This window comes from Carcharhinus amblyrhynchos, chromosome 30 (assembly GCF_965287045.1).
Source record: "Carcharhinus amblyrhynchos chromosome 30, sCarAmb.v2.hapA, whole genome shotgun sequence".
Taxonomy (NCBI): Eukaryota; Metazoa; Chordata; class Chondrichthyes; order Carcharhiniformes; family Carcharhinidae; genus Carcharhinus; species Carcharhinus amblyrhynchos.
In genome coordinates, this window is record NC_137353.1 from 21,577,275 (window position 1) to 21,590,991 (window position 13,717).

Below are 13,717 nucleotides of genomic sequence, written 5' to 3' on the forward strand. Positions count from 1 at the left end.
ACTGAGTTGAAGATGCCCTTTCAAATCCTGTGCTCACACCACCTTCAGCAGGAAGGAAGTTTCCTCTGGCTGGGGAGTGAGGGGGAGCTTGGGGGCAGGGAGAGTGTGTGTTGAGAATCAGATGACACAGACTCAGAATAAGATGGTACCGAGATGAGGAGGAGTTTCGTCACCCAGAGGGTGGTCAATCTTTGGAAATCCTTACTCCAGAGAGACTCAGTCATTGAGTATATCCAAGATTGAATCACAGAATTGCTCTGGTGCAGAAGGCCATTCGGCCCATTGCGTCTGCACCAGCTCTCCAAATCTGCGTTACCCAGCCCATACTACTGCACATAGTTTCTATTGAAGTAATCATCTAATGCCCTCGAGGGATATGTGGAGTGGGGGCTTGGGGGGGAGGGGGTAATCAGGATATTGAATTTGATGATCATGTTGAATGGTGGAGCAGGCTCGAAGGGCTGAATGGCCTACTCCTGCTCCTATTCTCTATGTTTCTATGAATGTCTCGATTAAACCTGCCTCCACCACACTTTCAGGTAGTGCATTCCAAACACCGCTCGCTGTGTGGAAACAATTTTTCTCACATGGCATTTGCTTATTTTCAAATCATTTTAAATCACTGCCCTCTCGTTCTTGATCCTTCTAGAAGCGGGAACAGTTTCTTTTCATCTACTGTGTCCAGCCCCCTCTTGATTTTGAACATCTCAATCAAATATCCTCTTAGCCTTAACTCTCTTAGAGCTTTAGTGCAGAAGGAGACCATTCAGCCCATTGGGCCTGCACCAGCAACAGTCCAGGCCCTATCCCTGTAAACCCATACATTTACCCTGCTAATTCTCTGATGCTAAGGGGCAATTTAGCATGGCCAAACCACCTAACCAGTTCAACTTTGGCATTTTGTAGAAAACAAAAGCAACTGGAGGAAATCCAGGCAGACAAGGGGAGAATGGGAGACACTGCACAAACAGTGACCCGAGGCTGGAATTGAACCCGGGTCCCTGGCACCATTAGGCACCAGTGCCAACCACTATGTCACCCTGCCTTTCTAAGGAGAACAGTCCCAATCTCTCCAATCTCCAAGTCCTCTCCAAATTTTTAGGTGTCCAGATCACTAACAGCCGGTCCTGGTCCCTCCATACCATCTCAATGGTTAAGAAAGCTCACCAACACCTCTACTTTCTCAGAAGACAAGGACATTTGGCATGTCTACACCTCTCACCAACTTGATGCACCATAGAAAGTATTATTCCAGTTGCATCACAGCTTGGCATGGCTCCTACTTTATCCAAGACTGCAAGGAACTACAAAGGGTTGTGAACGAAGTCCAGTCCATCACACAAACCAATCTCCCATCCATTGACTCTGTCTATACTTCCTGCTGCCTCAGAAAAGCAGCCAGTATAATCAAGGACCCCATGCACCCCGATCATTCTCTCTTCCACCTTCTTCCATTGGGAAAAAGATACAAAAGTCTGAGATCACGTACCAACCGATTCAAGAACAGCTTCTTCCCTGCTGCTGCCAGACTTGAATGGACTTACCTTGCATTAAGTTGATCTTTCTCTCCACCCCAGCTACGACTGTAACACTACATTCTGCACTCTCTCCTTTCCTTCTCTATGAATTGTATACTTTGCGTAGTGTGCTGGAAACAATACTTTTCACTGTATATTAATACAAATACTAAACCAAATCAATCTAGCCTCGTAACTGAAATTGAGATTGACAGATTTCTTCAAATTAAAAACATGAAGATATATGGGAATAATGCAGGAAATTGGTGTGAAAACAGATTAGCCATAATCTGATAGAATGGGGCTGAATGGCCTACTCCTGCTCCTATTTCAAAGGGCTGAATGGCCTACTCCTGCTCCTATTTCAAAGGGCTGAATGGCCTACTCCTGCTCCTATTTCTTACATTCTTGGTCCGACAATCAGTGACACGGTTCCTTCCATTTTACTTTTAACAAAATGCTTTTGGCAAATGTCTAATCGAATGGCTATTCCATTAGAAATAGGGAGGAGTGGGGGAGGAGAGAAAAGAAACTCCCAGAGCTTCTACCTTTCATTGCAAACCAGCCGTCCCCTGCTGGCAATGTCTAGCTGTGCGCAGACAGCAGTGGGGATTCGTCATCTGTTGCAGGGACGGAGGATCGCAGAAACTTTACAAGGATAGTTCAAGAATCCAATATAACATCTGCCCCTGAGGCAGAGATTGAAGGGAGAGACCAGTTCAGATACAATATGTTTGGGATTTCTTCAAATCGCTGTGCCAAGGACAGCTTTTCAATTAAATTAACAAATTATTTAAATTTGGCACTGATCATTTTTCCACAGTAACTTCATTGTAGTGTTAATGCCAGCCTACTTGTGACACTAATAAATAAACTTTACTCAGAGTGTGAGCCTGCCTTTTCCAAATGAGGGAGAGCTGTAGTTTGTGGAAAGTGATAGTCACAGATAATGAGAAAAAGGAAGACAATTGTTACAGAAGATCACTTAGGCCACAGATTAACACTGGTTTAAAGTGGAGAGTCTGTGTAATGTGCAAACTGCACCCTTGTTTGAGAGTACACTTTCCACCTTGTTTCTCTTCTTGGACGCTGGGCCCCCTTCCTCGCTGCTGCTGCTATATTTTTTTCCTTTTTGTAGGGTTGAACATTCCTCCTTTTATATCTTGGCCACCAGCTAAGCAAACCTCTCAGTGGCTTTCCATCCTCCCTCGCTGTCTGATGCAGAAGCCGTTTTCTCATGTTTCCAGTCTCTCGAGATCCAGCTGTCTTCTTTAACTTCATCCCTTATCTCCATGAAAAGTACACGGGCTCATTCAGCTTTCTCAACAATTCTGTGCTCCATCTTTTACAGTTTTATTAGTCACAAGTAGGCTTACATTAACACCACAATGAAGTTACTGTGAAAATCCCCTAGTTCCCACACTCCGACGCCTGTTTGGGTGCACTGAGGGAGAATTTAGAGTGGCCAGTGCGCCTAATCAGCATGTTTTTCAGACTGTGGGAAGGAACCAGGGCACCCGGAGTAAACCCACGCAGACACGGGGAGAACTTGCAGAGTCCGCACAGTGACCCAAGCTGGCAATCAAACCCGGGTCCCTGATGCTGTGGGGCAGCAGTGCTAACCACTGTGCCACCATAACACCCTTTTGTGCTCATACTTAGGATCAAATTGTCTTTTTAAGCAATCCGGGTCTGCTTTTCTTGTTAACTGATGTTAAAAGGTCCATCGTTCTCCTGACACCTCTCAGCGTGATCATTATCATGAACCTCCACTTTCATTTACTGTTTTTCATCTATAGATTTGGGCTGCTTTCCATCCCATTTCTTACACGTCAGCAAAACGAAGAAGATAGTCATCGACTTCAGGAAGTGTAGCAGAGGACATGCCCCTGTCCATGTCAATGAGGATGAAGTGGAAATGGTCGAGAGCTTCAGGTTTCTAGGTATCCAGATCACTAGCAACCTGTCCTAGTCCCTCTGCGCTGACACGACAGTCAAGAAAGCTCACTAACTCCTTGACTTTCTCAGGAGGCTAAGGAAATTTGGCACGTCTGCTACGATTCTCACCAACCTTTACAGATGCACCAAAGGAAGCGTCCTTTCTGGTTATATCACAGCTTGGTATGGTTCCTCCTCTAATCAAGACCACAAGAAACTACAAACGGTCGTGAAAGAAGCCCAGTCCATCACACAACCCAGCCTCCCATCCATTGACTGTCTACACTTCCCACTGCCTTGGAAAAGCAGCTAGTATAATCAAGGACCCCATGCACCCCAGACATTCTCTCTTCCACCTTCTTCTGTCAGGAAAAGATACAAAGTCTGAAGTCACGCAGCAACCGACTCAAGGACAGCTTCTTCCCTGCTGCCATTAGATTTTTGAATGGGTGGCAAGGTAGCACAGTGGTTAGCACTGCTGCTTCACAACTCCAGGGACCTGGGTTCAATTCCCGGCTCAGGTCACCGTCTGTGTGGAGTTTGCACATTCTCCTCGTGTCTGTGTGGGTTTCCTCCGGGTGCTCCGGTTCCTCCCACAGTCCAAAGATGTGCAGGTTAGGTTGATTGGCCGTGCTAAAATTGCCCCTTAGTGTCCTAAAATGCTGAGGTTAGAGGGATTAGCGGGTAGGGTATGGGGGTAGGGCTTGGGTGGGATTGTGGTCGGTGCAGACTCGATGGGCCGAAGGGCCTCTTTCTGCACTGTAGGGTTCGATGATACCTCGTATTAAGTTGATCTTTCTCTACACCCTATCTATGACTGTAACATTACATTCTGCACTCTCTCCTTTCCTTCTCTATGTCTGATATGCTTTGTCTGCATAGCGCACAAGAAAAAATACATTTCACTATATCCCAATACATGCGACAATAATAAATCAAATCAAATCATATTTACAATGTAAAGAAAATCAAAGAATTACTTTTCATAATGGCATATGCAATGTGGCATGCTCAACTTTTTCAAAGACTAATCATAGAACCATAGAGTCCCTACTGTGTAGAAGGAGGCCATTCGGCCCATCGAGTCTGCACTGACTCTCTGACAGCGTATGTTACCCAGTCACTCTCCCCTGCCCTATCCCCATAATCCAGCATATTTTCCAAGGCTAATCCACCTAACCTGCACATCTTGTCAAGAAGGCGTACGGTGTCCTGGCGTTTATTGGTAGGGGGATTGAATTTAGGAGTCGCAGTGTAATGTTGCAACTGTACACTACTCTAGTGCGGCCGCACTTGGAGTACTGTGTGCAGTTCTGGTCCCCGCATTACAAGAAGGATGTGGAGGCGTTGGAGAGGGTGCAGAGGAGGTTTACTAGGATGTTGCCTGGTATGGTGGGGAGGTCCTATGAGGAGAGACTGAGGGATTTGGGGTTGTTTTCGTTGGAAAGAAGGCGGCTAAGAGGGGATCTTATTGAAACATATAAGATGATTAGAGGTTTAGATAGGGTGGATAGTGATAGCCTTTTTCCTCGGATGGAGAAAGCTAGCACGAGGGGGCATGGCTTTAAATTAAGGGGGGGTAGCTACAGGACGGATGTCAGGGGTAGGTTCTTTACCCAGCGGGTGGTGAGGGATTGGAATGCCCTGCCTGCTGCAGTTGTAAATGCGTCTAGTTTGGGGGCGTTTAAGAGATCTCTGGATAGGTTTATGGACGAAAAGGGATTGGTATAGGCTAGTGGGTCATTGTTTTTGTAACTGGTCGGCGCAACATCGTGGGCCGAAGGGCCTGTTCTGCGCTGTAATGTTCTATGTTCTATGTTCTATGTTCTAACGGACAATTTAGCATGGCCAAACCTGCACACTTTTGTACCATCAGAGGAAACCACAGCATCCGGAGGAAATCCAGGCCGACTTGAGGAGAATGGTTTGTTTATTTATACAAATTAAAGTAATCAAAGTTACAATCACAATAAACTGGAGAATTGCAGAGGAGGCAGTGGCATAGTGGCATTGTCACTAAACCAGTAATCCAGAGACCCAGGACAGTGATCTGGGACCCAGGTTGAATCCTGCCTTGGCAGATGGTGAAATTTCATAGAACCATAGCACCCCTACAATGCAGAAGGAGGCCCTTCAGCCCATCGAGTCTGCATCAAGAATAGCCCCACCCAGGCCCTATCCCCTTAACCCCAATTATTTACCCTGCTAAACCTCCTGACACTAAAGGGCAATTTAGCATGGCCAATCTTCCTAACCCGCATATCTTTGTAGCGTGGGAGGAAACAGGAGCACGTGGAGGAGACCCACGCAGACATGGGGAGAATGTGCGAACCCCAGGCAGACAGTGCCCCGAGGGTAGAATTGAATCCTGGTGCTGTGAGGCAGCAGCACTAACCACTATGCTACTATGTTGCCCATTTGAACTGAATAAATGAAAATCTAGCATTTAAAGTCTACTGATGACCATGCAATCATGTTAAATTGTTGTAAAATTCTATCTGGTTTATTCATGCCCTTTAGGGCGACGTGATGGCACAGCGGTTAGCACTGCTGCCCTACAGTGCTAGGGACCCGCGTTCAATTCCGGCCTCGGGTGACTGTCTGTGTGGAGTTTGCACATTCTCCCTGTGTCTGTGTGGGTTTCCTCCCACAGTCCAAAGGTTAAGTTGATTGGCCCTGCTAAATTAACCCTAGTGTCAGGGGGATTAGCAGGGTAAATACTGGGGTTACGGGAATAGGATCTGGATGGGACTGTAGTCGATGCAGACTCAATGGACCAAATGGCCTCCTTCTGCACTGTAGGAATTCTATGATAGAATCTGCCATCTGGTCTGGTCTACATGTGACTCCAGACCACAGATGCCCCTCTGAAATAACTTAGCAAGCCACTCAGTCCAAGGGCAATTAGGGATGGACACTAAAAGTGGCCAGTAATGCCCACGTCCCATGTTAGAATGTTAAAAATGGACATAAGGCTAATCCATTGGTGTGGGCTTGTGGGCCAACAATTATACGTGACTTTACAGCAGTCAGCAAGTACTGGCATTCCTCTCCTTATCTCAACATTCTGTTGTTACAGCTCTCCCAAATGTTCATTCAACAAATGTTCAACTTGATTTGTTTTGTTAGTCCGAGATTTGGCATCTGCTCCATTCCTAAGTCTTTTTTTAAACTTTTCTACTCATCCATGGAACATTTGTCTTTGTTGCACAATCTTGTGGAATATGTCTAGTCTGTCCCCCAATCGTCTGCTGTTTGAATCCTTCCTATTGTTTGCCCTGCCACTTTTTCATGGGCAGTTTATCTGCGTTAGTTTCCTTCCAGCCTTTTGTCCTCCCCGCCGCCCAAGTTGGCTATTTTCCAGCCTAATCTTGAGCCCTCCCTCGGGGAGTTACTTCACTTGGGTCTCTTGGGAGAGGAAACACTGAACTCACAGAGGGTGAAAATGTGAGTTACGCAAATCACCCTGTTTGCAAGTGTCAGATTTAAAAGGAGATTGTCACACATTTTTGAGGCTGGGGGTGGGAGGGAGGTGGGGGTGGGGTGGTTGGTTAGCTCATTTGGCTAGTGCCTGGTTCAGAATGTTGCCAAAAGCATGGGTTCAACCTATTTTTGGTTGACTGGGGACTTGCTCCTCATCTCTGCCCTGTACTTGATGCAGGGTGATGCCCTCAAGCTATGTAACCAACTTTTTTTAAAATTCATTCGTGGGACATGGGCATCGCTGGCTGGCTAATGTTTATTGCCCATTCCTAGTTGCCCGAGGGCAGTTGGGAGTCAGCCACATTGGTGTGCCTCTGGAGTCATATGTAGGCCAGACCAGGTAAGGATGGCAGATTTCCTTCCCTAAAGAACGTTAGTGAGATGTCTCTCAAGGTCAATGGTTAATTGGTTAATTGCCTATCTACTGAGGATCAAATTCATTACCTTTGTTATCTGTGCCCCTCAGCCTCCTGTCACACTCACCCCAAATTCTTAGGGCAGGACTTTCTGTTTGGGGTTGAGATCCTTGTTTTGGAACATGTACTACCTCCTCAGAGGCCGGTGTCCCTTCACCAGATTGCCTTTATTTACAAACTGGTTTCCACTCCTAAGAGTGTTTCAGATACAAAGTCAGAATCTGGAGAGTCAGTAACCCTGACACTCCTCAATATATACACACCGGTGAGGCTCCCTGATTGGCCAATCATTACCTCAATCAGGGAGCTCATACTTGAAAAGGCCAACCTCAGAACTGTTTCTGGATCTGATCCAAGGGGGAAGCAAGGGGAAAACTGGCCTGATTTTCCCTGAGATTTCTTGTAATTGGCTCAAAGGCACATTTGGCATCCAATTAGTGATGACAGGCACAAGAGATATGGGAGGCTGTAAATGCAGGCCCGATTTACAGGCGTGATGGTAACCACCATTGTGTCAGGGAAGCGAAAGAGGAGAGGCAGAGGCCAGGCAAGCATGGCTGAGCTGTCACATGGTTTAAAGATATCGTCTTCGAGGCGAGAGTGAGGCATCGCGAGAAAGACAAAGTTCTCATTCCCGGAAGCTGACAGGGAAAGGCTGCTCTGCCAAACCAAGCGAACCAGCTGGAGATCATTTGTTCAGACACAATATTGTCAGTGATGTAGGAGGTTTGACGACCTTCTTAACTCTGCCAAGGTGACTGAACGCGACACCAGACCTCTCGGTCTGCAGCCGCCACCATAAACACCAGCTGAACACCCCGAGTGTGCCCCTCTTACACATGGAAGGAATGTACACCTCAGGCCCCGCCAGCAAGGCCCAAAGCCCTAACCTAACTGCTACTGAGAAACAGCAGCTTATTTTAAAGAAGATTCATTTGAGAAAGGCCAGCATTGTCTGATCTCCTTCTTTTCTGTCTTTGCAGGAGAAGAGGGCACAAAATGCTTGGGAGAGGGTGGGCACAGCAGGTGGATTGCCCCAGCTCACCAGCTTGACCACAGTGGAGGTGGTAAACACTTGACATTGAGAGAGCGGTACTTCCTGAGGAAGTGAGGGAGCACAGAGTGACAAGATTCTGAATTCCCTGGATGATTACCTGTTCTCATGATCTCCTTTCACCTCCCACAGGGCCATTTGCGGAGGAGGGGGCATTGTGCCCGCGTATTCGCAGCATTACCACGCCCTCAGAAGACATGAACACCACAGACCCAAAACCGTCATATTATTCAAACACGCTCCTCGGTAGCAAAATGGCATGCAAGTCGATGGGTCCTTATGCGCAGTTAGAACAACTGGCATTGGGTAAAGAGCTTATCACTAGTGGGCAACAGTGAGAGTAGGAGGGGGAGCAGAGGGCAGTCCCTCCTCAGATGATGGAGGAGACACATAGCCCTGGACACAGACAGACTCACAAACAAAGCAGTTCTACTTTGGCCAGGAGAATGAGCTGGATGCCAAAGTTCCCTAAGGCAGTGCAGGTCACGGGCTAAGAATGGAGGAGTCCATTCTCATGTGCAGCGCTATGGCTCAGGATTGTCCGCTGAGGGAGTGGCCAATCAAGGAGTGGATGCCAAGGGGCTGTGCTCCAACATACATCCTGACTGGCCAATCTCACGGAGAAACTCATGTTTTAAAGTTTAAGTTTATTTATTAGTGTCACAAGTAGGCTTACATTAACACTGCAATGATGTTACTGTGAAAATCCCCTAGTTGCCACAGTCCGGTGCCTGTGGGGCACACCGAGGGAGAATTTAGCATGGCCAATGCATCTAATCAGCACATCTTTCGGTCTGTGGGAGGAAACCAGAGCACCCAGAGGAAACCCACACAGACATGGGGAGAACATGCAGACTCCACACAGACAGTGACCCAAGTCGGGAATCGAACCCGGGTCCCTGGCGCTGTGAGGCAGCAGCGCTAACCACCGTGCCACCCTGTATGTGACAGAATTCTGAGTTGATGAAGGAACTGACTTGCGCAAAATTGATCAATCAGTGGTGTTGATGACGCACGGAGTGGATGTCAATTGCTCCGCAGCTGATGGTCATCCACAGGCCGGGGAAGTCACCGCTGAGGACAAAGGTGCCTCTCAGGCCGCCATTATCCGCATCCTCATTGGTTTCCTTGGCCCCTCTGGCTGAGGGAACATCCTTGCAGCAGGGCCAAGTGATGGGAGCATTGATATTCCAGACACTTTGGAGATGAGGACGAACACGATGGACACGTCAGCCATGAGTAGACACAGGAAAGCAGGCGGGCTGTGTCCAGTTAGCTCAATTGGCCGGATGGCTGGTATGTGACGCGTAGCAACACCGAAAGCGTGGGTTCAATTCCCATACCAGCTGAGACAATTCATTAATATCTGCCTTCTCCACCTTGCCTGAGCTGTGGTGATCCTCAGGTTAAATCACCACCCGTCAGTTCTCCCCCATAAAGGGGAGAGCAGCCTCTGGTCATCTGGGACTTTACTTCACCATTTGGGACAGGTCCACACCCAGATCTAATCATCAGGAAATAATTCCCAGTGAGGGTGGCTATTTGGTTTATTTTTGTTAATCCATTCGGGTGGACCATAAAGTTCCTTCATTGGTTTTTTTCCCTTGAACAATTCTAGGGTTTTACTGTCTCTGCTCTTGGATTATACTGGGAAAGATTAACACTCTTTTTGTACAGAGCGTTTCCTGATATCAATCCTAAATTGCTCCTGTATTAGTCTGAACCCTTGTCCTATGTCACAATTTAATCGATGGTGACTTTTTTCAAATTTGCGGTTTGCCGTGTAAAGATTTCCTCACTCAGATACCTCCTAACAAGTTACAGGGGGTGATACGCTGGTACAGTGATTAGCAGTGCAGCCTCCCAGGGACCCGGGTTTGATTTCCTGCTTGGGTCGCTGTCTGTGTGGAGTCTGTACATTCTCCCCGTGTCTACGTGGGTTTCATCGGGTGCTCTGGTTTCCTCCCACAGTCCGAAAGGCGTGCTGGTTAGGGGTGCATTGGCCATGCTAAATTCTCCCTCAGTGTACCCGAACCGGCACTGGAGTGTGGTGGCTGGGAGATTTTCACAATAACTTCATTGCAGTGTTAATGTAAGTCTACTTGTGACAATAATAAATAAATTTTTAAAAGGTGGAAATGGTCCAATATATCTAGCCTTTCTTCAAAAGTCATAAATGCCAGAGATTTGTCTCACGGCTTTTTGTAATGGTTAATTCTTGGCTCTCTGCCTTAATGACAAGAATTTGACCCAATTCTCAAGCTCTTCTCTGACCAGAACACTATTCCAATATCACAGTAAGAGGTAAATATTCTTGTTTCCTGGTTAAGGAGCTGACTGAGTTTCATAGAATTTACAACACAGAAAGAGGACCTTCGGCCCATCATAGCTGCACTAGCCATCAAACACCTATCTATTCTAATCAGTGGATATATGCATCACTGGGAATTGGGATTAAAATAAGCAATAGCTGTCGCAGCTAACAAATTGTCAGAGTAAATGTTGTGGTTCCTAGAATTGATTCTTGGTCTCTGGTGAATTCAGTTGAGGTACACTAAGATGATTCTTAATTTCTAAGGAATTATTGTAACTTTCTCAGAAGCTAAAGGATATTTGGCATGTCCACTACGACTCTCACCAGTTTTTACAGATGCACCATAGAAAGCATTCTTTCTGGTTGTATCACAGCTTGGTATGGCTCCTGCTCTACCCAAGACCGCAAGAAACTACAAAGGGTTGTGAACAAAGCTCGGTCCATCACTCAAACCAGCCTCCCATCATTGACTCTGTCTATACATCCTACTGCTCAGAAAAGCAGCCAGCATAATCAAGGACTCCACACACCCCAGACATTCTCTCTTCCAACTTCTTCTGTTGGGAAAAATCTGAGGTCATGTACCCAGCGACTCAAGAACAGCTTCTTCCCTGTTGCCATCAGACTTTTGAATGGACCTATCACACATTAAGCTGACCTTTCTCCTCACCGTTTTGGTAATTGTAACACTATATTCTCATTCCCTTCTCCTTTCTGTACTCTATGAACGGTATGCTTTGTCTGTACAGCGCGTAAGGAACAATACTTTTCACTAAATCCCAATACGTGGAAGAAAAATAAACCAAAACTTGAACAAGGTACCAGAACACTCAATCTATGGAACCTCGTCCCAGAACTGTTCCTCCAGCAGAGACTGAACGAGAGGAAATCAACAGAAAAATGTTGGGGAAATGGTAGAATGGACCTTTTATTCTGCATTTCTCTCATTCTGGTCCCTTGTGTTTCCCTGATTTTAAGCACTCCATTATTGGTAGCTGCACTTTCACCAGTCCAGGCCACTTCCCTCCTGACATCTCTATCTCTTTCTTTCCTCCTTTCAGACTCCCTTAAAACTCTATGAACAGTATGTTTTGTCTGCATAGTGCGGAAGAAGCGATAATTTTCACTGTATCCTAAACATGGGGCAGCACGATGGGCACAGTGGTTAACACTGCTGCCTCACAGCGCCAGGGACCGGGGTTTGATTCCTGGCTTGGGTCACTGTCTGCGCAGAGTCTGCACCTTCTCCCAGTAAAAGCAGATTACTGCGGATGCTGGAATCTGAAACCCAAAACAAAAATCTCAGCAGGGCTGGCAGCATCTGTAAGGAGAGAAAAGAACCTTGACAAAGGGTCGTCTGGACCCAAAATGTCAGTTCTTTTCTGTCCTTACAGATGCTGTAAGAAGTCTCGCAACACCACGTTAAAGTCCTACAGGCTTATTTGGTAGTAAACGCCACTAGCTTTGGGGGCTTGCCACTTACAGATGCTGCCAGACCTGCTGAGATTTTTCCAGCATTTTCCCTTCTGGTTGCACATTCTCCCCGTGTCTGTGTGGGTTTCCTCCAAAGATGGGCGGGTTAGGTTGATGGCCATTTTAAATTGCCCCTTCGTATCAGGGGGATTAGCAGGGCAAATACTTGGGGTTACAGGGATAGGGCCTGGGTGGAATTGTTGTCAGTACAGACTCAATGGGCCAAATGGCCTCCTTCTGTACTATGGGGATTCTATGTGACGATAATAAAATCAATTCAATTCGATAATGAGAAAGTAGGTACAAACATTGGGTGAGAATAGGATCAGTCTCCACTGTGATGCCTCCCTCTCTCAGATAGCCCATGGCTCATGCAGGGAATGGTCTGCCGGTGCTAGAACTGTGTAGGTGGAGAGAGGGAAAAGAAAGGATCCCAGGGTATCAGATGACACATTTGTTTAAACAACGTCCGTGAATCCTCTGCACAGATCAGCTCATTGTTTGAACAGCGCTCACACTCAATCAGCCCTGCACTGTGGAATGGAAGGCTTTAATTAACAATTACTGAATGCCATGGCAAATCTGTGAGCCAATGAGTGTTGCCAAATGGGTACAGAGGTCATGTTGAGACATTAAGGCAGACTAATTGTCAAGACATGTGTACTTAAGAAATAACAGTCATTATTTCTTAATGACGAGGAACTCCCTCCATTCAGTTAGGGAGTGAGGCAGACCTTAAGGTAATTGCAATTTTACCTCAGCGGCAAAGATCCCACAATGTCTCAGTAATAATGATATGCTTTAGCTCCAACAGAAAGGCTTTGTTGCCTACGCGGACTGATAACAATTATATTCAATCAAATAATGGGCTTGAGCATTGTAACAGAAGTGTCTTTGTCATCCACTCCTCTGCATTGTGTCTCTCTCACCCCAAAAATTCCTGGGTGTGAAATGGATAATTAATTCAAACTTCAGTATATAATCCCCAGAATTAAAATACTGAGGTAAACTGGCATGACAAAGTATTTATGGTTATGCTTTATAACCTTTAATCTCCTAAGAATCCTCTTGAATAAACAATAACCACATTAATTTTAATCTCATTGCTGCTGAAGCAGATCTTTCACAAAGAAGTTAGTTAACAAAGAACTGTTGGTGCATGCAATTAGACCGTAAAATGTCACAGCAGAATTAGGCCATTCGGCCCATCGAGTCTGCTCACTCATGGTTTCTCAACCCTGTTCATAGAATCCTTACAGTGCAGAAAAAGGATATTTGGCCCATCAAGTCTACACCAACAATAATCCCACCTAGGCCCTACCCCCGTAATCCCACATATTAACCCCACTAATCCCTCTAAACTATGCATCCCGATGCACTAAGGATCAGTTTAGCACGCCCAATGTACCTAACCCTCAAAAAGAGAATCATAGAAATCATAGAAACCCTACAGTCCAGAACGAGGCCATTCAGCCCATCGAGTCCACAGCAACCACAATCCCACCCAGGCTCTTCCCCCGTA